This window comes from Haemaphysalis longicornis, unplaced genomic scaffold (assembly GCF_048455015.1).
Source record: "Haemaphysalis longicornis isolate Haplotype H1 unplaced genomic scaffold, Haemaphysalis longicornis Haplotype H1 scaffold_12, whole genome shotgun sequence".
In the NCBI taxonomy this organism is placed as follows: domain Eukaryota; kingdom Metazoa; phylum Arthropoda; class Arachnida; order Ixodida; family Ixodidae; genus Haemaphysalis; species Haemaphysalis longicornis.
The window spans coordinates 68,264,545-68,289,880 of NW_027526225.1; the positions used below are offsets into that span (position 1 = coordinate 68,264,545).

The 25,336-nt window shown below is 48.1% G+C and overlaps 1 long non-coding RNA gene across 1 annotated transcript in view; it reads left to right on the top strand.

The window, feature by feature from the left end:
* Positions 1 to 25,336, top strand: part of LOC144162007 (uncharacterized) — a 92,898-nt gene that overhangs the window by 16,015 nt on the left and 51,547 nt on the right. The window contains exon 3 of the long non-coding RNA XR_013320561.1: positions 15,753 to 15,856. This is a non-coding gene — a long non-coding RNA (uncharacterized LOC144162007). The remainder of the gene's footprint in view (positions 1 to 15,752; positions 15,857 to 25,336) is intronic.

Consider the following 25,336-nt stretch of genomic DNA (forward strand, 5'->3'; position numbering starts at 1 on the left):
GACAACGAGCCTTCCACGACGCTGCAAATGCCCCACCAAGAACACCCCCCCACTCGGCCCCTGCCTCGCCCCAAAAAAGATCCGGCTCTCGACCGCCACCCCGCCAACCTCCCACTTCGCCACTACCGGCCACCGACATCAAAATCGTTCTGCGCCCGCGTGGTGCACTGGACCTGAGGTCAGTGGCACAAGCTTCTCTCGCGGATGCCGTCATGCACCAAGCCGGCATACCCTTAAACCCCGCCGATCAAGTCCGCATCCAGCAGACAGCCAACTACATGCTCATCAGCACCCCATCCGAGGAACGCGTGAAGAAGTATGTGGCGGTAAACTCCCTCACTATTCGGGGGCAGTGCTACGAAGTGGCTGCGCATGTGTCGGCGCCCGACGACACCGTTGCCGGGTGATTTTTAACATCCCGGAAGAAGACACGCCAGAGTAGGTGCGGGACAGCATCTGCAACTTCAATCCAGACCTTCGCATCGTAGAAGCGAAACGCCTAAACACATCGAATATGGCCCAAATCTTATTTGATGGTACAAAGGTCCCCTTCTGGATTCGTTATCGATCTACCACGTACAGATGCAAACCCCTACGGCGCAAGACCGAAGCGTGCGCCCTTTGCTGGAAATCCGGACACCGAAAAGATGTCTGTCCCAGTGCACAACCATCCCCAAGGTGCTCCCGCTGCGGAACTTTGAACCCCCCAGATGAGCATCCGTGCAACCCCCTGTGCATCGTGTGCGAAGGCCCACACGCAACGGGCTCTGCGGACTGCCCCCGACGGTTCCAGCCTCGCAAGCGGTCGGCCACACCTGCCCAGCTGGTCTCCAACGGTGAAGATCCGCGGAATGCCACCCTCCGAGACCCCCATCGACCACCAAGGGAACCCGGCACCTACAGTCAAGCCGTCCGAGGACAGGTGAGCTCCGCAGGCCTGCTCCATACTCCTCGCCTACCCCCACTTCCTCATAATACCTCCCAACTACCTCCTTTATGGCACATTTAAATGCAAAACATGCTTAAAGAGATACAAGACCTCCGTTCCCAACTCCTCCAAACCAAACATGAGAATGAGCGACTCGCCCGAGAAAATGCCCTTCTTAAAGCTAAAGCCACCACCCCAACCTCCCTACCTGATGCACCACAGGCGGAGCCGCCTCTTAAACGTAAGGCCCTAATCCAAACTACGAATACCCCACCCGCGCCCGAAATGCACTGCCTCCGCACTGATTTTGAAAATGCTTTCACTACACTAAAACAGAAAACACATGAAGAAATAGTCGCTTTAAAAAAGACAGTACACGACTTACACAGTGAGCTCCTGAAATGGGCCAGGCATTTAAAGACCCTCACTCCAACATCCCCACCTGTCTCACCGGAAAGGATGCCCTTGGCAGCCAATATCGATCATGACGCAGATCTATAAAAAACAGCATGTTATATGGCAGTGGAACTGCCGCGGCTTCAAACAAAAGTGTATGAATTTCCAAGCACTTCTTCAGTCTCTCACCTCCCCTCCATCAGTTATTGCACTACAAGAGGTAAATACCCTCCCTAAACTGCTCAATTACAGTGCCCATAAATCCCTATTGCACCCCTCTGTCGCCATCGTTACCCACCGCAATCTCGTAGCAGCCCCTCATACCTTTACCTCACCAATCCCGCACCTCCTCGTCACCATCCTACCGCCAAAACCATCCCAGGCCAAAATGCACATCCTCAACATATACAGCCCCCCTAAAGACCCGCACACAAGCTTTGCCTCTCTTTTCAAACAGGCACTGACGTTTGCTGGGAAGGACCCGATTGTAATATGCGGAGATTTTAACGCCCCCCACCTTGCTTGGGGCTACCTGAAAACCACTCGCAAAGGTTGAGTTCTATGGGAACTGGCGCAACAACTACAACTCACCACATACTCTGACCCTTCTACCCCTACCCGCATAGGCAATAGCATACAAAAAGACACCCACCCAGACCTCACCTTTTCATATAACAGGCTCTCAGCAGTCTGGCAAATACTACCACATACACTAGGCAGCGGCCAATACATTATTGAACTCACCCTTCCCTCTCTAACCTACCGGCACCCTAAATTTAAACAACCCTCAATTACGAACTGGGATGCGTTCCGCCAGGATAGCCGCAAAATCCCAGCCCCCTCTTCCGCCGATCCCGATGCCCTGGAAGAATGGCTTGGAGCACTACTTACCCCACGCACTAAACATGAACACCCTGTAGACCCCGCTACCACATCACCTTATGTTGACTCCCGCATGCAACACCTATGGGAAGCTTACTGCGGCATAGAAAAACGCTGGAGGCAGCAGAAACACAATCGTACCCTCAAACGTAAACTAGCTCGTCTCCAACTGGACATGCAGCAACACGCACAAACCCTCGCCCGCACCAACTGGAACCAGCTGTGTGACTCCCTCAACGGAACGCTTTCTACTAAACGCACTTGGACCATTCTACGTCACCTCCTCAATCCGGAAAAATCCAAACACCACACCAACGGCCGGGTACAACAACTGATGCACTCCCTCAATCTGGACCCCGACGCACTTCTTAGCACACTTAAACAACTCTATATTCCCCCTGCTCCCGATGTACCTGAGCAGCCTGAATACAATGGCCCAACCAATGACGAACTCGATGCCTCCATCACTTTCGTAGAAGTGAAAGCCGCGTTACTCACACTCCGTCGCCATACTGCTCCTGAAGCGGATGGGATTACAAATACACTCCTCCGACATCTTGACGACCTCACCATTGACCACCTCATTACTGTACTCAACACACACTGGCACAACCACACTCTCCCCAGTAGCTGGACCCACACCGATATAACACTTATTCCCAAACCTAATAAACCTCTGGGCATCGTGCACCTCCGTCCAATCTCTCTGACTTCTTGTCTTGGCAAATTACTGGAACATGTTATACACGCACGAATCACCCACTACCTTGAATACAACAACATTTTCCCCCCAAATATGCTAGGATTTAGACCGCATCTTTCAACCCAGGACGCTCTTATACAGGTCCACCACGACATTCTACGTCAACACCCTACACGTGACAATGCGGCCATTCACTCTTTAGATCTGCAGAAAGCATTTGATAACATTTCCTACACCGCCATATTACGTCAACTCACTTCACTCGGCCTCGGCCCCAACACCTACGCCTATATCTGGAACTTTCTCTCCCCCCGTACGACAACGATCCGCCTGGGCACCCTGCAGTCCCCCCCTTTCCCTATGCCAGACCGCGGCACACCCCAGGGGGCTGTCCTATCACCCCTTCTTTTTAACATAGCTCTTATCCCCCTAGCTACAGCCCTCCACACTATCCCACACCACCGCAGTACTCTCTATGCAGACGACATAACTCTCTGGGTTCCTTGAGGCAGCGACGCACACATCGAGGAAACCTTACAGGCAGGTCTCACTACCACCCTGCAATGCATCCAACCCCTCACGCTCAACTGCTCCCCCACCAAGTCAGCCCTACTCGTCCTTCCACCACACAAAACTGCCCCCACACCTAAAATCTGCTTATTTGCACACAACACACCTATCCCCCAAACCACCCATCTCCGTATTCTAGGGCTGCACATCACCTCCACTCGCTCCCCTCACAAAGCACTCACTCACATCAAACAATACGTAGCCCAAACCTCTCACCTTATCCGCCGGGTGGCAAACCGCCAACACGGCATGGGCGAGTCCGACCGCATACGTCTTCTCCAAAGCGTTCTAATCAGCCGATTAACCTACCACCTTCCTTTCACCCCTCTCACACAAACCCAGCACGCACACCTCAATTGCCTTATACGCAAAGCCTACCGCCACGCTTTGCTTTTACCTCCCCATGCCTCTACTACGTGCCTTACAGCTATGGGACTCCACAACACTACACAGGAGCTGATCCAAGCGCAGCGCTTCTCCCAAATCCTCCGTCTCTCCCGCTCCTCCACTGGACACCACATCTTAGCCTCCCTCAACATAAACCCAATTCAAACTCCCTCCTCCCACTGCTTATACCACCACACATACGACGCCTACTCCTCATCAAACCCCTTCCTCGCAACATGGACCCTCTCCAACATGGCACGTGCCAAGCGCTACGCAATCTCCCACCCACCCTCCCCCACTACCATCTATGTGGACGCGGCTCAATACCCAAACAATCAGGCTTACGCCACTTCAATGCACGGTCCTCCCCACCCCACAACCATGTCTGTCTTCACCCCCTCTCCTACGGTGGCAGAGGAAGTTGCCATTGCCCTCGCCGTAGTTCAACAGCCCCAACCCACCACCATCCTCTCCGACTCCCAGCATGCCCTCTCCAACTGTGCACCACACCATCGGCGAACCGTGCCCTGCAGGACTCCAACGTACTCCCGGGCCTCGAATCTCCGTGATCGTCTCGGACGGCCTGGCCTGCGACGAAGCCACGCTTCGCAGGTAGCTGAATCGCCTCCGACAGCGGTGCATCGTCCGGCCCGGTCGGTGAATATTCTGGGACTCTGTCTCTCATATGCATCGAACTGTCTTTGTTGTAGTTACTTCTTTTACCTCATAATATTCCTGGTCGAATCTCCGTGTTCTAGCTCTTGTATTTGAACTGTTTTCTGCAATTGTAGTCGTTTTCGAGTTACCTCTCGTTAACGCTACTTGTCTTCGTGCATGTACCATGTTGTGCCTGTCCAAATATGTCTCTGTTGTTGTTCGTTCAAGGCAATGACTCATTCTTACCGCTCTGGTCGGCGAAAGCCGCACATCAGACGGCCACCCCCTTCCTCACCTGTGCCCTGTAGATTCGGTGGGGATGTTTGCTCGCTTGAGTCGACTCCCCACATCTTCTATCAGCGCACCAAATTAGTGAACGGTGACACACACAAACACATTTCCTCATCAACTCATGGTGGGTATGTTATTCGCCACAATTTCTACGCGCAATGTAAATTTTATTTCACGACTCTAGATTTCGCATTTAGCAGCGGGCATTGCCTGTTCTGTGTTAACTGCCTGCTTTACATGCTGCGACAAAGCTGGCAGTTTGGTTTGAACTGCCTGCTTTGTCACCACCTGCAGGGAGCAGACTGAACTAAGCAAATTTGGAACGTCGCCCGCAGGCCGTTCACCCCGTACTATCTCCTGGCCAAGTTTTCCCTCCTCCACCTTAATAAAATAGTTAAGCTCCGCGGCATTCACCACTAGGCTTCTAGATTAAAAAAGAGCGCGATTTGGACGACACACAGGAAGAACGGCGTGACAAGCGCCGTTCCTGTGTGTTGTCCAAATCGCGCTCTATTTTTCAATCATAATGCACCAACTTGCCCAACAGCTGTGTTAAATGCAGGTTTATAGCTTTTCTGGCCTTCGCTTTTCCCAACACCATCTGCATCGTATGACTGGGAAAACACCCGACCTTCACACGCTTATCCAACTCTACCATTCCCATTAGGCAGCGCTGCTCCTCTTTATGTTCGAATCTCCCGCAATGATTACAACGATATCTGCCACTTGCTGCTCTTTACTGCCCCCTGACTTCTGATTGGTCTGCCAAGCACATCTGTCAGGAAATAAGTGTAGCTGCTGTTTGTATTCAGCCCCATGTGTCAGTTCGGTACACGCCTCCGCTCCGCTCCATGGGGCGAGGTGCTCGTCATTTTGCGCTTAAATGACAGTCCCTTCTAGCTCCCTTTCAGGAGCTTCTAACTTTCCCTCAGCGACCCTGTGTTCGTCGCGTTCTTTACTTGGCCATGTCTTCAGTCCTGCAACTGGCTTAGCAACGACGATTTATCCGCTTCTACGCGTACTAGCCACGACACCACTAGGCATAGATGACACGTATCTGTCATTTGTCTGCCTCGCACTATCCACCAGAAACTGATCTGGACCTACTTACTGCGGACAGCTGCCACACTGTACCAGCTCTCTGCGCGTGTTCGGCATCTCGGCTGCACATCCGACACAACAGAAAGAACCGTGCATGAAGGTAAATACTCAGGTTCCGCTTTGCTCTGCTTTGTCTTTCGTTCTGTTGTCCTTCACTGCAGTACACACCGTTGTCGGAGCCCACAAAAACACGATTGCACAGGTGTTCTGCCCTGTCCACGGCCTCGCGATGGTGTACACTAGGGAATTTAGGTAAATGATATTTTACATTGCAAAGACTCCGGGGAGTTAATTTCGTTTGCGGACTTCAGAAAGGTCTTTGCAACGGGTAAATCTGAAAAATTGATCGAAGTACAAGCTAATCAAATGGTAAGAGAGTTAAACGTTTGGACGGGTGCAAATTGTCTACGAATAAGTACAAGAAAACCCGAAACAGTCTTGTTTACACAAACAGAAAAACACTATCACAACCATTTTGTTTCTAAATTGGCTCAGAAAAACTGAAATTGTGGAGTCAATAACATATATAGGAGTAATTTGTTCCACTAATCTACAATAGGCAAAACACATTTAGTATCTCTGCTCCAGAATTTCAGCCCAGTTGGTGTTACGGGGTGACTGGGAGTCATTGTTCCCATGAAAGAAAGTATTATTGCGGCCGCTCGATGGAAACAAGCTTTCTGTCCTCCTCCTTTTTCCGAAGAAAATGAAGATGATGATAATGAAATATACTATACATTTCCCCTCTTTGGAGTTATGAATATGCCCCGATAGCTCGTGTGGGGCGTTAAGATCTCCCAGAATTACCAGGGATAGGTTTTGCTAATAATAGGGCATCTTGGTTAACTCCTCTTATTACCGGTTGCTTGACGATGGCCACCAAAGGATGTTTAATATAAACAGGCTGAATTTCCTGTTAGTTTGCTGGGATAGTATTTCGAAGAAAGTGTGCCCGCTGTCTTTTTGTATCGAAAGGTGTTGGGTCACCACGACGCCATCTTTGACAAGAGCATGTGCAGGCGTTCTCGTCGGAACATCATAAATGATGCATCCTTGCAGACAAGTGTTGCTATTTATTTCTGTACAGCAATTAATGAGGTACAAGGGAGGGGACGCATTGCTGAAGTGTCCGTGCTGTTTTTTAAGTGCAGACGAATTTAGGGGCCCGGCCCGTCGTCGTAGCTCATCGGCGGTCACGCTATCTAGCCACCGCAATCACGCGGCGTCACGTACCGAAACTGAGGCTTCAAAAAGATACCCGCTTGACCCTCGATTTACCCTTCTGGCCGCGAGTAAAGAGGATACTTGACCAAAAGTAACTGCAGCTGCAAACTGCAGTTACATTTAATGCAAAGTATAGCAATTACCCGGCAGTCCTCGCATCCATTTATTTAGGAATTTCCCTGGGGTCATTGTTACGATAGTAAAAAAAATCTGGCCGGGTATCTGCTACTCTCCTAGCAAATGTCGACGGAAGAGGATAGTCGACTGGCACCCCTGCCGAGTAAATGCCTCCTTTCCCTTACCCGTTCACCTCTGATGCGGTTCCTCTCCTATCTCGTGACTCCCAAGCTAACCGTGCTCTTGAGATAACACGCTAGAGTTATGCTCAAGTCCATTTCAATTTCCGCGTGCCACTGCTCCAAGTCGGGGCCTCGATGATAGCGCTGCCGTACGGTGGATACGCTTGTGAAACGAGGCACCCTACTACAACGTTTATAAAACCAGCGTGCCAAGCGGAATGTGGATCCTACCTACTGGAACATTTCGTTGCATTCGCCGTTTTGTTTCTTAAATGCCGCCAGCAGCTATAGTAGCACTGGCAACACCAGGCGACGGTTTCCTGCAGGTGATGTAGTATGACATTTGGTACCACAAAAAACAAGCATCCAGGAATTTTTAAATAAAGGAACACAACCAATACAACTCATGCATTGAATTCCTCGGTTATATTTGCGTAATGTCTTGTTCTTGTTCCTGTGTTTAGAATTATGAACATTGACCCCGGACTTAGACGTTTAGATATGGCTGTGGGTATATAAGACTATTGCGCAGTTAAACTTTGCCCGGGTGCCTGAATCGAGTCACATACATACATACATACATACATATATACATACATGCATACATACATACATACATGCATGCATACATACATACATACATACATACATACATACATGCATACATGCATACATGCATGCATACATACATACATACATACATACATACATACATACATACATACATACATACATACATACATACATACATACATACATACATACATACATACATACATACATACATACATACATACATACATACATACATACATACATACATACACACATACATTCATATATACAGACATACATACAAACCGAAATTTCTGCGTTAAAGTGGGCCAAGAAAGACTAGCGTCTTACAGAAAGTGGCTGCCGCTAAGAAAAAATGCGGCGCGTTCAAAATGGCCCAGAAAGGCTCGAGCACGTGCAACATGAAAGCAAGCACAAAAAATAATTAAAACCGTTCCCCGTAATGAGAAAGCTGTCGGCAATCCAGAGCAGCGATTTGCCAGTGTGTTATCAGCTCAGTGCAATCACCTAATGCAATTCAAGTTTCCCGATTTTGCAGTGCTCGCGCTCCCCCTGCCTGAAATTGCGCCAGCGGGAGTTCCGTTCTATTTCTGCTTGTGCTTCTCCACCCTCACGTGCCGGCGTTGCAGAGCCACGTTTTTCGCTTACTATCGCAAAAACCAACCCTACCAGCGTTCCTAACAAAAATAAGCAGGCGCTGGCGGTTCATTATCTATATTTTGCCTCAAATGTTGCTGCAGTTTTCTTTGCACTAAAGAACGAGGAGATGTATGACAAGCGCCAGCGGATAACGAGTTTGGAACGCATATCACTGTATAAAACACTTCTTTTTCGGAGCCTCTGGATTACTCCGTGACTACAGCCGCTATGACGGAGCGCCGTGTGGCTCTACTTGGGTCCAGCGAGTGAGCTACGAAGGCCCCTGAATTTGCACTTGGAACAGTACTCCCGCTAGAGCTGTCCCAGGAGAAGGCGTGCGAGCACTGTGAAGAGGATAAAGTTGAATTCCAATGCAGAAACGTCTGTTCGATTCATCAAACGCACTGTGAGACAGGAAAGGAAAGAGTGTGAGGGGTGTAGCAAAAGGAGAACGGCGCCACAGCCCGTATGGCGAAAACGTGCTCTGCACATCTGACAGCTTTTACGTTGAGTGAAACTGCTTTAATTTTATACCACAGCAGTTTCATTGGGGTTACTAACCCGCGTGATGTTTATTTTATTTCATGGTGCCGTCATGTTTATTGGTTGTTTCCTTGCTTTCTCTTAAGGATACACGAACGTGTGGTTAGGGTCTGCGACTTCTGCGTGGGTTTGCGGTTTGAGGCGGACAGTGTGAATGGTAGGACGCTCTCCTTGATTTAGGGCCTATATATACTGCTTTATAGCTTTGTGTAATCTCTGTAGGTCCTGTCTTAAAGAATTGTACAGCGCATCTAGGCATTTCGTCAATTTCTTCATTATGGTTCTTATAGGATAAGGTGGGTATCAAAGTTTGTACTGGCTGAATATGATCTTTGCTTTCGGATGCAAATGCGTGTGGGCTGCCTCACACTAGCCGAAATAATGATAAAATTGCTGTGGTTGAGCGTTGGTTAACCCCAGTTGATAGCGAAAGCTTCACTGCCCCGGCTAGGCCCATTGTCAAGGTCTCGTCGGGTTTTGGTTTCGCAATGATATAGATATGTTTGCCTTAGATAAAATGCTTACTACAGGAGCTAAGTGGGCACTACAATGTGCGCACGTGCGTGCAGGTCGGCTAATGAACGGCGTGAACTAGACAAGTGACAGCCCCCCCCCCCCCAAAAAAAAAATTACACAATGGGGGAACACATAGACACCGAGGCTTACATCATAACACTATGCAACAACAACAACGAAAAAAATTCCCCGCATTTACCCGAGGGGAAGAATGTGAAAGTGCGAATGCAGGAGTTGAATTTGCGCGGTTCGGTAATGTTCGCGAAAGAGAGATCACACACACACACACAACTACAAAAAAAGAGTGATGCATTTATTCACAGACACCTATCTGTGTTGCCGTTGTTCTTGATTGCTAAATCGTATCTCAGCTTTGAAATTTCGTGTCAGTACTCCTTTAAGCGGGTGCATTAGCCCTTCTCACGCCCGATTCCTGGCCAATCCCCCACGTGGGTATGTGCCATGCACAGACACCTATTTGTGTTGTCGTTGTACTTCATTGCTAGAGCGGATCTCAGCTTTGAAATTTCGTGTCAGTACTCCTTTAAGCGGGTGCATTAGCCCTACTCACGCCCGATTCCTGGCCAATCCGCCACGTGGATATGTGCCATGTCAGCAGCCAGGCAGCGCGGGCCCATCTCCCCCTGTTGCCAAGAAAGACAATGAGATTCCTGGCCAATCCCCCACGTGGGTATGTGCCATGTCAGCGGCCAGGCAGCGCGCGCCCATCTCCCCCCGTTGCCAAGGAAGACGAGGAGCGCGCGCACCCGCAGCTGTTGCTATGCGGACGGCGGCGGAATGCGGACGGCGGCGGATGCTTCAGGCTCGCTTAAGAAGTGCATTCACACTTAAAAACCTAGAAGGTACGAACGCTGTGCGCGACATGGGAAAAACTAGGAGGAGGCATACGTATGTCTTAAAGGAGCCATGAAGAGAAAACAAAAGTTTGTTTTATTCGAAAGATTAGGTGTTTCATAGTACCCTAAGCCCTTTCCCGGAAGCAAATGATGCTTTACACACTGAGAAATAAGGCAATTTAAGGCAAAATTTTTAATCTCCCGCTAAATTGCACATTTCGTGACGTGCAATGGCGTCATACGAGCCGGTCCATGAAACAGATACTTAGTATGTCGACTCCATATAGCACCCACACGCGGGAATCAAACAGGAACCGGAACTCATGCCAAAACCGAGACGGCGGCCATTTTAAAAATACTAGTAAAACCTAGTGCACCCGCAGCCCTAGTCATGTAATCGCCTGATCCGGAGAACAAAACTCTCGCCGAGAAGCTCGGGCTTGCATTTAACAACCTCACACCATTTGAACGCTCAATGCTTCTAAGTGCACGAGCGGCAGGAGTTGTGGATAGCCACAACAGACGAACGCCCAGCCGTCGGCACCGCTGCCTCATCAGCCCCGTCGCGACGGACGAATACAGACTGGTACGTATGTGCCGGCCGTATTTTTATTACGGTTAATAATAGTTCAATTTCAGTAGCAGTATCGCTTATGCCAGTTGGCCGGTGTCGTGTATGGAAAGCCGTTCGCGCGAGCTCTCTGCTCCGACCAGAAAGATACGAGCGTCAATGCGCGGTGTGTACGGCATTTCCCCCCCCCCCCCCCAAGGTCAGAGCGCTTTGACGGCGATTTGACGAAGTCGGCGACGAGCGCCAGCATGTCCCAGGACTGAGCTAACGTAAGGGTCCCTGCCGTAATCACTTCCTCGGAAATGAAGCGAGCACACTCGTACTTGCTTTAGCTCTCTTTCTCCCCCGTTTGCAAAGTTCACAAAACATAGCCACTTGCTTCACCGAGGTTCGTCGTTGGGCAGCACATGAAAGGAGATCTTCTCACCGGCGGGGATGTCGCACTCTCTCGACGAGTTGCCCGTACTACATGGGCATTTCAAAACGCAGCAACGAAATTTCATTGTAAAGTACGCGAACAAACTTGAAGTTTTCAGTGATTGTAAACTGGAAACGAGCTCCTAACAACAGCCGCAAGCCAACACCATTCCAAAACTTCTGCGACGACTGTCACACTATCTCGTCGCTGCTTGCTGTTCCTTACTCCCCTCGTTTCTCTTTTTACCTTTGCTGGTTGGCGATATGACGGCCAACCTCCTGTGAAGGGATTACGATACCAAGCAAGGTCGCGGCTGTGCGTGCTGGGACGGTTCGTTGGCCCCGAAGAGCCTCGAACCCGAAAATTCGTCTGCGCGACGGTGGCGACGGCGAGATGTCGAGTTCGGCTGGCGGTAGTTTCGTACGCATTGGCATACACGCTTGCGTGTTTATTCGGAACTTCAACCGTTTACTCCACCGTTCTTAGTGTCATGAAAGGAATGTGCAGTATGTTTAACGGGCATATAGTTCTCTATGCAAACTGGTAAGCCCTGCCTAACTTGCGTTTGCTTTTGCCGGCCTCCGCCAATCGCAGAGAATTCTCGAGTGACATCATAGGTTCTCTTGCGGGAAATGAGCTGGTGGGTCGCATGGTCATTCCCTGTTTTCCTAATTATGTAGCTTATTTGAGCGAAGTTTGTGTTAAAAGTGGTGTCAGTATGGTTCTAACGAGGCAATCTTTCGAATGAACCAAACTTGTGTTTTCTCTTCATGGCTCCTTTAACCCTAGGCGTGTCAATGGGTAACCGCGAGCGGAAAGTCACGGCGGAAGGAAATGACGGAAAGTCACGGCGAAGTCGAGTCGCCGGGCAGCCTCTTATGTTTTTCGGGGATCCGGGGTGCGGAGTCTGGTCGGCCTTGTGACCAGCGACGACGGGGTGAACTCGATCCCGTAGATGAGGCGCTGGTCGTTCCGCCGCGGGCCTACCGACGGGCATCCGCTAAGGCCGCGGCACCCCCGGACCCTTCCCAGCGTATTGCACATTCACAAATCTCCAGTCGACAGCCCCAAGCTGCCGCTCACAACCCATCAAATAAACTTCGCCCGCTCGCCCGACTGTCCGACACGTTTGTCCCCCTGTCCAAACCCGCACCTTTGTTTCCGCGACCCCGCTCCTCATGTCGACCGCCTGAATGAAAAAAATTGACGGCCTGGCCGTCCGTTTGCGACACAATGTCAACAGCGTAGCAATCGCCGCGTCGAAAGTCCATCGCGAGAGCGGATAAGCGTGACCAACACATGTTGTGCGCGCTCTGTATTCGACGTCTGCGCTTCCGTAAACATGACAAATCTGTAAATTAAACAAGCATGGTGACATGGAAAACACGTAATTACTCCCAGATATCAATTTCTGTGTCAGTGGGTGCCATACAGGTACGTTTCCATCGCGGAACTGTGGAGCACCATCACCACCAGTGCTACTGCTGCTCGCAACAGCCGGGGTCGGCGTCTTCAGCTCTAGCAACGAATTAGGACCTATAATGCGTCCGCAGATGGTGAAAACAAAACAGAACACACACACACAAGCACTGCAACCGCTAACGTACCGCCAAATCACTACGGTTCACTCGGTAGTGCTAGCGTACCGAGCAGACGCATGCACGGAAAGAACGGCGGTTTCGGCGGTCGCTTCATAGACGGCGCTAGCGTCTGTACAGAAAAAGCAAATTGCGGCCCCTACCTCTAGCGAGAAAAATGGTGTATATTTCCCCGCCATCGGGCCGCTGCTCCATGCCGGGTGCTCCGAGACACGGATCACGGGCATCTCTGCGTTCTCTCCTCGTGAATTTCCAGCCAGAAGGTTTGCAACCTGGGCTTGTTGGAAAGACGTATTCTTGTACAAAACCAGCGCAAACTTAACAAAAACAAAACAAGTGGAACACAGTTTGTGCCAACAAGAGTTGATAGCATCAATGGTCATTAAAGAGCCCCATCATACCATCTTTCTTCACATTGTAGTAAGTGCTGCGGATGTGAACCTAATTTTCCTGCCAGTGACATTTTATTTAGGCACCGTGAACAACTCCCCACAAAATTGTGGGAGCGTTCTACATAGTAGAAAGCTTAGAAAAATATGCCAGCCGAGAAAGCGTATCACCGTATTTTTCGTAAACGTGTTTTGTTCATGCGCAGTGTTTTTTATTGTTTTGTGTGAAGTGTTTGTATTTACCATTAATATTAACCTTTAGTTTTTATACCAGCGGTGGTCCTTGCGTTCGACTTCCTTTGTCTTTGTTGAAGTTCGCGCTGGTTTCATTTAAGAATAAGGCCATGTCTCCCCTGCCGCCTATCTCTCCCTCCACGCCATAAGGCCACTACTCCATGCCGGGTGCCTGAGGATTGGTGTGTGGTGTGACCTCTACATCTCAGGGTCACAACTGGTCACCCCGCGAAGGGCGCCCGAGGTAGCGTAGCGTTGCTTTCGCTACAAAAAACAAATTGTAATAATGATAAACATATTAAAAAAACACGTGTGCGCTCTGCTATTTTGCACTTTTGCAATACCTACATTATAAGGGGGCTTAGCTGTCCTCGAAATTTTGTTTTGAAGCGAAAGCTACACTACGCCACCTTTTACAGTCTTCGCAGGGTGGCCAGTTGCTTGGCTGACACATTGGTTTATTCATTTTTCTATGTGGAACACTCTTGCAGTTTCTTGAGGCATTTGTTCACGGTGACCAAATAAAATGTTAGTGGCAGGAAAATTGGCTTTCCATCCTTGCTACTTAGTACAGAAACATGGGCTGATGGGGGCTCTTTTACTGACAATTCATGCTCTCTCAAACTCACGTTGGCACAACTTGTTTTTGACTTCCTTTTTCTTTGTTTGTGTTCGCGCAAGTTTAATCCAAACATTTGTCTCTCCAACTAGCCCAGCTTGGAACCCTTCTGCCGAAATATAGGCGAGGAAGGAACGGAGCCGTGCGAAGACCCGTGTCGCAACCTGGCAGGACGTCCGGAATGGAGCGGCGGCCAGTTGGCGGGGAGAGACAGGCGACAGATAGGCGACAGGGAAGAGATAGGCGAGGAGGGAACGGAGACGTGTGCGGAACCCATGTTGCCACCTGGTGGAGGGATGCGGGGAGTCCGCCGCCGCAGCGATAAGCACGCTTCACGATCGAAGGCTAGAAGGCCACATGCGGCGCAGAGCCGCGTGCGATGGAGGAAGATGAACATCCAGCTGTGTTAGCCCGTACAGCGCCGAGGCTTAAACAATGCCGTGAGGATAAAAAAGATGAATAATCAGTGTATTCATTGCAAACATATCTGTACATCACTGCGAAACCGTACCTCAACAATGGGCCTAAATAGGGCAGTGAAGCTTTCGCCGTCAACTAGGTTTAATGAAAGCTAAACCACAGTAATTTGTTTAGTTTTTTTATGTCTTATTAAGGCTTCAAACATGGTCAACTCCAGCGGTATATGGTGTTTTCTAGTCAATCTTCAGGGTAACATGCCGATATTTCGACTTAATTGCCAAAGACTTCTGTCAATAGCGGGTCGCTCCCTATAACAGGTGACAATTCAGTAATGTAATCACGTTTTTTTTTAAATTATACGACATAACTAAAAGAGTTCGTGGCGTGTTGTCGTGTATCAGCCGGCAACTCTGTTTTTTGAATGCGCCTTTTTTTAAAACTGAAAATTTAAATTTCCGCTTGTGTTTAAAAAATAGCTAGCTCTACAATATTTGGACACTTAATGCTACGAAAGTCGGTTGCGTAAGGGAGCTTTAAGGTATTAAGAACAAAAAGGGGACACTACAATATACCACCGAAAGGAACATTTTCCATTTTTTTCTTATTGTATTACTCTATAATCATTTTGAAGAAGTTTAAGTTGCCCAAAAAATCTATCAGCTTGTACAAGACTATTTTGTGTGCCTGGCTTTCTTTGTTGCACAAGCAAGAATATCTGTTAACACGCATTTGTTTCATAGCTTTTTCTCATGCTCAAGAATTGCTAGGATGTATTTGTAGTCACGAGTTGCGGTGAATAATTTATATTCTATTTTCACTTTTCTATTGAGCCATTTCAAAGCGAGTAAAATAATGCGGATGTTTATCGAAAAAACGTGTGTGTACCACTATGCTAGTTGATGTGCTACTGCTTTGTCTTTTATGCCTTAAATAGCGGAACCGAGCAGAAATACGGAACCTTCTATAAAACAAGCAATTTCAGTACTAACGGAACAAAGCGAAATGAATACAACGCCATTCAAGTCAGCAAAACACCTGGTGAGCCCCGCTTTTATTATATTTTTACGTAGTCTAAAGTGAGACCTGATTACACCCGTGTATTCTAAAGGGATGCTTTACATGGCTGTGCGACGGTAAAGTCCGGCGGTGCCGTGTGCGCAGATATTTCCCGCAGCGCAACCCCATGCCCATGCGCGAAAAAAAAAAGATTTTGTAGTGGAGTCATAGGTAAGGGAACAGAGAGCTACTCTAGAAAATTCCGTCATTGGTAAGCGGGAACAGCGCATCGGAGGAAGAAAAAAAATTGGGCCCATCTCCCCGCGAGGGGGACTCGAGTAAAAGCGTCGCATAGGGGGTGGGTGTATTGCGTTAAAGGAGTACTGACACGAAATTTCAAAGCTGAGATAGTTATGTAAAACGCTTCCTTTTTATCAGGAGACATCTCCCAGCAAGTTTCAACAGCAACCGTTCAGCGAAACATATTTAAAATCCATTTTAATCTTCGCCCGCACGAGAAAGCCCACAGCGGGCCGACGTGACATCATCTGCTACGTGCCCCAAACTACCGACGTCGGGGCTGCCGTGACGAAGCCGACGCGCTGGCTGTGGTTGGCGCGCGCTGCTCGGGCGTGTGTACACGTCATGGTTTTGGGACTGACGTCATGCTGCCCGGGCCTGTGGGGACTGCGAAGACCTCGGCCGGTCTGGGCGCGTGCGTGCGCTCGCTCGCGCGCGCTTCCAGAGAGGCAGCGATACGGCAAGAATGGTGACGCCATGTGATACATGCTGTCATGGCGGCCGCTCGGCGTTTTTTTGTCGAAACCGAAACTGGCACGAATAAACGACGCCGTAAATGAATGTTTACGCTGTGCTCTACCGTCTAATCTGTCATTCTATGATTAGTGGGCTGGTAGGCAGGCATAGCAGCGAAAAAAACGTAACATAAAAATTTCGTGTCAGTACGCCTTTAACGTTTAGTGTTTGGGGAGTTGGTGGTAGTGAATGCGTTGTATCAGCAGCTTCTTGACGTAGTTTGAATGAGTCAAGGATATAAGGCGCGTTCGTAGCCTCCCATTCTGTGTCGGCTTTGTGGCGCAGTGAGTAGAGCACCATGTACATTGCGTTCCGCCCGCAGGGTCGAGGGATCGAAACCAAGCGCCGGATAGTATTTTTTTTATATAGTGTAGGGGGAGGGGTGCGGACAACGACGGTGCGGACTACGACGGACGTCAACGCGGGTGACATCGTGAGCTACTGAAATGTTCTGCATTTAAAAAAGCCTCTCAACAGAGCGCGCGCGCAGGATGCTGCTGCATAGACTATGGTTCAAGCGACAACGGCGGGGAGGGGTGGTACTAGTGCGGGCGGTGTAGGGTTAACGTGGCAATGGCGAACTCCTGAAGGGCGTCACACCAAAATTGGTATGCTAGGCGTCATGCGTCCTACCGAGGCTTAACCAATGCCGTGAGGATAAAAAAGATGAATAATCAGTGTCTTCATTGCAAACATATCTGTACATCACTGCGAAACCATAGGGTAACTATAATAAGTAAGACATGAGTAAACACCGACCGCACGCTTTAGCTTCGCTGGTTAGCAACTGTGCAGGAGTGCATAGGAACATTATTAGTTATAAAAAGAAAGCATGCACTTCTGGTGAGGAAGAAGATATAATAAATGAAATAGAATACGCAGCGAACCAAAATGACGATTGCCATAAGGGAAGCGGCGAACGGAATGCCGCGGCGTTTTATAATCTTGTATGTATTGTAAACGGAAACCAGTTTTTGAAACTTGCATTCTCGCTGAAAACGTTGTCGATCTAATTGAATGTTTATAGTAAGGTTAGCGGTGTAAATTACGCACGCGCGGACCATACATCTGGCCAGTGTCTTAGACATGTCCCAAGGGAGTCAATCCGTTTCCCCGCTGCCTAGATGTCGAGTTTTCTTTAGCATGCTTCTGAAAAAATGTTCGCTTAAAAATTTTTTGGTGCAATATTCTGCTTACTGCTTACATGCGATCCATATTATGTCAGTGCAGCAGAAACGACAGCTGGGCACTGTTTCAAGGCGACCAATGAAGTCGCCATTGCGCCTAATCACCGCAGTCAATTTTTACTGTGCATGGGACAAAATCCGCGTTACTTCGCGTATTTTGAACAAGACATGAGTCATTTCAGTGATTTTTGCACTTAAACTGCGTATCAGTTACCTCAGAGGGAAGAACGAAGTGGGTAAGAAAAAATGAAGGAAGCTCACACTAATCCGTAAGACTTCGAGGTAGCCAAGGCGTACGCAACAGTAGCGTTTTTCCCCTTTTTCGCCTCGTGGCGCTATTTAAGCCTCGCCGCTGTTCCATGGACCTTGGTCTCCCTGTATCGCACACGGTCTTCACCGCACGTCGCATGGCGGCATTTCTTCGTTGCACGCGCTTATCGCTGCTGCGGCGGCGTCCTCTCCTTTCTCCGCCAGGTCCCGCGCATGTGTCCCTGGCCCTTCTTTTTTCCTCCACGCCTATATACCTCTCTCTGTCGCCTATCTCTCCCCGTTATCGGGCCGCTGCTCAATGCCGGGAGCTTGCGGAAAGGGTGTGATTTCGCCTTTAGCGTTCAAGGGGTAAACTGCACTCCCAAGTACCAACCGAGCCCAATGGTGCTTAGCTTGTGTGAATGGACTGGTCGCCACGGGGAGACTGGGCGAGGCAGCGTATTATGGCTTGTGTTACAAAAAGCAAGCGATGTGACTCATTAAGCGCAATTTACTTACAAAGCGACCGCCCGCGTTGACGTCAAGAGTCCGGAGCTTCAGTGTAGGCGTTGTTGTAGGCGCAGTGTAAGCGCTAAATTCGCTGTTGCCGTTAACACCTTGCGTCACTTCTGAGTGCATGAATTTTAGTGGTGGTGTTAGGAACCACAAAGAAAACACCATGAGAAATTCCTAGTTGCATTATCGCCCTCCCTAAGGTGCACTGTCATGGTATTTAACCTGCATCGCCCAGACAATAGGAAGAAGTGTATTCTTCAGCATAATTTTGCTTGAGGGAGACTGCATGACCGACCTGGAGCTGGGTGTAGCATTGTGATGTCCTGCTGCCATAGTCTCGGACAACCTGCTATAAATGTTCGTCGGCACGAATGATGACTTACGTAGGATCAAAACTACCGTTTCCGGGGTTTCTAATTAAGGCTGGCGTATGAAACATGTCCAAATCACATCCGGTATCTGTGTGTCCAACGCTCTATCATAGAGCGGGAACTAGCTGCTGGTCTGTGGTGCGGAGGCGAGCGAGCAAAGAGCCGCCTTCTCACGTTATATGTCTTTGGACTTTGACGTAGATTTGGTCATATTACATGGTAGTCATGACCGCACTGATGATATGGTCGAGTATCGTAGCCGACTGTCTTCTGTGCGCGAGCTCGAATAGGCCATACGCACAGCTTCAATGAAAGCTGTGAACTTGAACAATATATATTATTTCCTTACATGTATTATGTTCATTGCCAACGTTCTCTCACTACGCATTTGGGGACGGCTTTCATGGGCCTGTCTCTCACTCATCGCAGATTATTGTGATAGTTGTGGTGGCTGTAATGGGTAACAAAGAATAAAGAAATTATTAGAGCCTGACTCAGGCAATTATACCTTGTCGATGTCGATATTGACACGTTTTTGGCGTTATTTACTACAGCTTTCATAAATAATGACAATGTTCTCCGACAAACATGACATTCCCTAGTGATGCATGTGGACTCGTGGTTGTTGCAGAGCAGCAAGTAAGCACGTCACCTGTGTGCTATATACCTGGCGGTTTGTAATAAAGGAGTTTCCACCAGTGGCCACACCTCATCACAGGCTCTAAACAAAGTGTGACATGAATTTCCTTCAAATACCACGTTAGCTTTGCGGTCGGGTTGTCTCTACACCGTAAAACAATGTGGTGTGGGCTCTTCAGAAACACTGATACAGTATAGATACATGCTGTTGAAGATAAAATCGTGTGAGCTTGACCCGTAGTGTTTGCTTTATAATCCACTGGTAGTCGCACGGCTTTAGCACTTCACGGAAATGTGATAACCCCCTTACGTCATTACGTGGTTGGCGCAATCATCGGCCCGACCTCTTTTTAAGAGGAGAGCAACTGATATGGTACATTTCGACTGTAACGGCAGGACTTCCTAAAGTGGCGTCAATGGGAGTGGCACAGCTCAGGAACACAACCACAGTAATGGAAAACTTAGAGAATTGATCTGAAACCACCCATTATTTTGACGGGTGGCGGTTTACAGGATGTCAGCTTGAGTAAAATGGTAGTGAAATCATTCGAGCCTGATAAAATCACAGGTTTCAAGAAACCTTGAGAAAAATATTCAAACTGTACACACTCCTACAGGTCGAACAACAGTTCACTAACTTCAGGATAGCTTAAAAAGGGATAGCACTGGGGAGATTTTAATAATGAACCAACGAACAACATTTGTTAGAAAGCATGGCTTTAGAATACATGGGAAAAGTTGGTGGGAAGAATAAAGGAATCAGTATTGGCATAACATATTGGTACCATAGGCAAAACTGCACAGTGTGGGTCAAGGCTCCTTAAAACGGCTTCAGGACGCCGCCAGTGTCGTTACTAAAGATGAATGCAGGCCGTTGGGTCAAGTAAGGTCTTAGGAAACCATAGGAGATCCTTAGGACTGCGGGGGGGGGGGGGGGGGTATCAGCGCCTGCTTGCATGCATAGAACCAGTGAGAAAATAGTAATATTGGCAGCCGTGGCTGTTTGGAAGTGAAGCCCATATACAAGCAAAAACTACAGCGCTTCCAATAAAAAGTAGCTTTACTTACAGATATATATATATATATATATATATATATATATATATATATATATATATATATATATATATATATATATATATATATATATATATATATATATATATATATATATATATATATAGAGAGAGAGAGAGAGAGAGAGAAAGATAAACTCACAAAGAGCGCAGAAATAGCATAAGTACAGAGTCGGATACACAGCAAGAACAATAACAAACAATGTTTACTTACGTAGCGGCAACGGGACTTGCCTTCATCAGAGTAAAGTTACATGATTTTGCTGTCGAAAATATTTCGAACACATTTCTTATATAGATTTGCATAAAACTGTGAGAAGGAGCGAAAAATGTTTCGGAAATGGAGAGTGTGCATACAGTCAGGCTACGCCTATGTTACAACAACAATAAGGAAAAAAAAAGGGGGGGGGGAGCAAGAGAGAGTAAAAGGGGTCGTGTTAACAATGCAGCGTTCAAGGTTGCACCATGACGGGTCAACGTATGCCGCGCGGGCTGCAAGTTCAGACAATGGGGGAAACTGGACAACCCCGGTTTGAAAAGAAAGGGAAGAGTATACAGTAAGGTATTCAGTGTCTGGGGAGACTGGCTGGGGCGGAAGCGAAGATGGGTGTGCCCCCCGCGGATGAAGAGAATAGATAGGGGGCACAAAAGAGCATTTCACAGAAGCTAGCAACTGAACAGGAAATAGGTAGGGTCACAAAAGGTTGAACAACAATATATCACAAAGAGTTAAACATTCTTAAGTGGTGGTGGGAACGAGGCCTCCTTCCCAGGACAAATGGCATTGTTGAGCCGCATTAGGCTAATAAAGCTGCTGTATTAGGAGAGTTTCTGCGAATTCTGATGGGAAACTCGAGGGTAGGAATAATGAACATAGTCATAAAAATTATGAAGCCGCTAATTTTAATCGAGGGATAAGCACGTTAGTTTTCCGTAACTTTCATTAATTCCAAGTGTGGCTGACCCAAACTTATAAATGAGATAAGATTCCCGAACCTCGCGGTCGTGGTGCGTTTTGAAGGCGGATTCTAAAATCGTTGCTTTAAGATGTTCAAATGCATGCCCGGGACTGTTCACATGTCTTGACAGGGGCAAATAAGGGCAGCTTTTTGCATGAGAGCGGTGATTATTGAACCGTATTCGGAAGGGCGTTTCGGTTTGGCCGATATATTGTTGCCTACAAACAGTGCACTCTAGAAGATATACGACATTAGCGGAGCCACAGTTAAAGTTACCTTTTATATTTACGTAGTAGTCTGAAGCCGTGCTGGTGGCGCGCTGTGTAGTGGTCATGTGTGGGCATACTTTACATCGGGGTTTATTGCAGGGCATGCAGCCAGTAGTTGCCGGTCGGTTGATACGAGAGTTAGTAAGAAAGTCACCTAAATTCTTATTACGCCGGTAGACAACGCGTGGTGGTTCGGGGAATATGCTTTTTAAGCGGTCACTTTGCATTAGGATATTGTGATGTTTTTTTAGCACGGTATACACTCTTGGAGCGGAGGATGAGTGGGTTAAAACTAAGTTAGTTTGCGGGTTCCCGTTCGGGGCTTTTTTCTTACAGATTTCGTTACGGTCTAATTGGTTGCCTCGCACAATAGCGTCGTCGATAACTTTTTCCGGGTATTTTTTATTCAGGAGGACGGTCTTGAGTTCTCGACAGTTTGAGTCAAAGTTGGCTTGGTTTGAGCAAATTCTCCTAAATCGGTGGGCTTGGCTGTAAGGTATTGCTGTCTTGCAGTGTCTGACATGGCTACTTCGGAAGTGCAAATACTGCCGCGTGTCTGTCGGTTTTCTATACAGTTTAGTTTGAAGCCGACGTTGGAAGGTAGAAACGGTGACGTCCAGAAAGTTTACACTGTGTTCCGAATAGGAATGAGCAAGGGAAATACTAGGATGGGCTAGGTTAAATGCCTCAATGAAGGTGAGGAGCTCCGCCTCACCGTGTTGCCAGATCATGAATATGTCATCAATATACCATTTATAGTACATTGGCTTTAAATTTTGGGTGTCAAGAAAGTTTGATTCGAGGTGAGCCATAAAGATATTAGCGTAGTTAGGTCTGATTCGAGTTCCCATTGACGTTCCGCTGACTTGCACGTAATGAACTCCGTCGAACTCAAAATTGTTAAGTTCAAGAATAAGCCTAAGGAATGTTTGGAGAGCAGAAGAATCGATAGGTTTGTCGCACGATGACTGCTCATACGCAAGAGATACAGCGGCGATGCCATCTTCATGGGGGATGTTAGTATACAGTGACGCAACATCAAGGGTGACTAGAAGGCAGTTATCAGGAATTTCAATTTTTGAGATGTCTGAGAGAAAGTCATAGGTATCCTTAATGAAGGAGGGAAAGCTGGATGGAATGTCGCAAATGAGATTATCCACATAACGTGAGAGGTTTTCGGTAACAGTGCCAATGCCAGAAACAATGGGGCGCCCTGGGTTGTTCACGTTGTGAATCTTTGGGAGAAGATAGAATTTACCGGCAACTGGGCTTAAGGGGATCCGGGAACGAGCCGTGTTTTCATTTATTGTTTTATTTTTAACAAGCTCAGCAAGTTTATCTTTGACAATTTGCTTATAATCTTGAGTGGGATCATTGGGTTGTGCTTTATAGAACGTTGATACTGATAGTTGCTTATTGGCCTCGTTAACATAGTCGGTTTTGTCAAGGATTACGATTGCGCCTCCCTTGTCGGCAGGTTTAAAGGGACACTGAAGTGAATTTGTCAAGCTCCCGTTTTTGCTTGCACTGCGTAGACTGGCTCAAATTAGCACACTTTTCATCGTTTATCCGGTTGACAAATCGGTAATTATTTTACAAAGCGCGAAAGAAGAAAAACTACCATGCGCGGTTTGCGGCGGCCGCACCAACTAAGGCTGTGACGTTGAGAGGAGGGGCGCCGTGATTGGACGATGCCCAAGGTTAGCAATCACACAAGTTTCGGTTTCGGTTCTGTAAAACATAACCAATGGCTTTGTTGGATGGGCATTCTCAATATCTCAGTAATCATCGTACCGCGCTTCTGCCATGTTGTCGGCTGTAAAATGCACAAGATAAGCCTCCCAGGACGGCTTGTAGTCGTAGCATTCACTAGCCGAGACCTACGCAGTGCATGAATGCCCTCCGCGTACCCGCAGACGCCCAAATGTCATGCGCTTTTCCCCCATATTTGGAGCTTGCCTCCCTCATGCCTGTATCGTAAAAAGCGTGTTCGCACCAGGCCAAGGGTCTGTTCATTCTGGCCTGTGCCCACTGCCTGCAAGCAGTCGGTGCTTATGGCAACAGCACGCCAACGAGAACTCGCTAGCGCGCCAGTGCCAGCCTGCGCGCGTTTTGTGAACTCGTTCGTGTAGCCATGAACGTTGCGGCCCCAAAAAAGGTGAACTCAATATAGAAAACATCGGCGGAAAACAAAAAAGTTAACTTACAAAAAAAAGCACGTACCCGCGGGGATTCGAACTCGTGACTCGCAAAACATTTGCCGTGTATTCCTAGAGCCTCAGACCGCTAGGCCACGGAGCGGGACGCCAATGTCTTGCTAATATAGGGTATCTATTGTACAACCGGTTTACACTTTTATTTAGTTTTGGCATTTCAAGCCGCTTAGGTGACTATTTGTTGTACTGCGATCGTGCAGTAAGCGTCGCCCGAGTTTCCACAGTAGCTCACGGCTAGCAATTGCATTTCGTAGACGGAAAAGCGTTCGCAGATGCGTAGTCGTGCTGCTGACCGCTGTGCTTGTTCGCCCAGCGCAAAAACGTGCTTCCCGCGCCCTAGTTTTACGCTGTACGGTAAAAATATCAGTTGATTTTATTTGCTTAGTACCTATATTGACTTCGCTGACTCTTCTCCCGCCTTCAAGAGGCCTTATATTTTCCTACTGGCGTACCAGTCAGCGAAGCGTCGCATGTGCAGCGCTTGTGTGAAGCGACCTTGACTTGGAGCTAGATACAGTGTACAAACAAACCAAGTAAAGAAAGGCACATTCTTCCATTCACAAACGTGTACTGGCTTCGTTTCAACTAAGCGAACGAATTGCGACCAAGCAATTTTTTTTAACCTCCTAGATTGCGACGACCCGCCGGCGGCCGGCGGACGAAACGCTGGGCCGACTGGCTCTGTCGGCCGGGGAGCCGTGCAGTAGCGCAGCCGTGGCGCAGCCAATTGCCAGCTCATCCCCTCCTGACGTCACACGAAAACGCCACAGAAAATGGGCGAGCGTAAAGAGAGGAGGACAGCGTTTTCGAATTAGTTTTTCTACTAAATAAAATCGCGTAAACGCGCCTAGAGTGGTCGAAACATGGCCTGGGGACTCCGGACTACAATTTGCGCTAGTAATCCCGCAATGTTTACATATCACTTCAGTGTCCCTTTAATAGTTATGTCGGGACAGCTTGCGAGTTCCTCTAGGGCTTTCTTTTCGTTGGTAGTCATGTTGTGGTGGAAAGAAATTTGTGTTTGGTATGCTTTTCGCACATCGCGTTGGACAGCTTTGATGTACATGTCGAGGCAACTATCAAGCTGTGTGGGAGGGGTCTAGTGCTTATAGCTAGGTGGGGTTCTGCGGGCTTCTTCCGTCCCGGGGTGATCGTAGAAATATTCTCGTAGCCTCATGTTTCTGGCGAAGTTATCTAAGTCCTTAAAAAGTTGAAATTCATCAA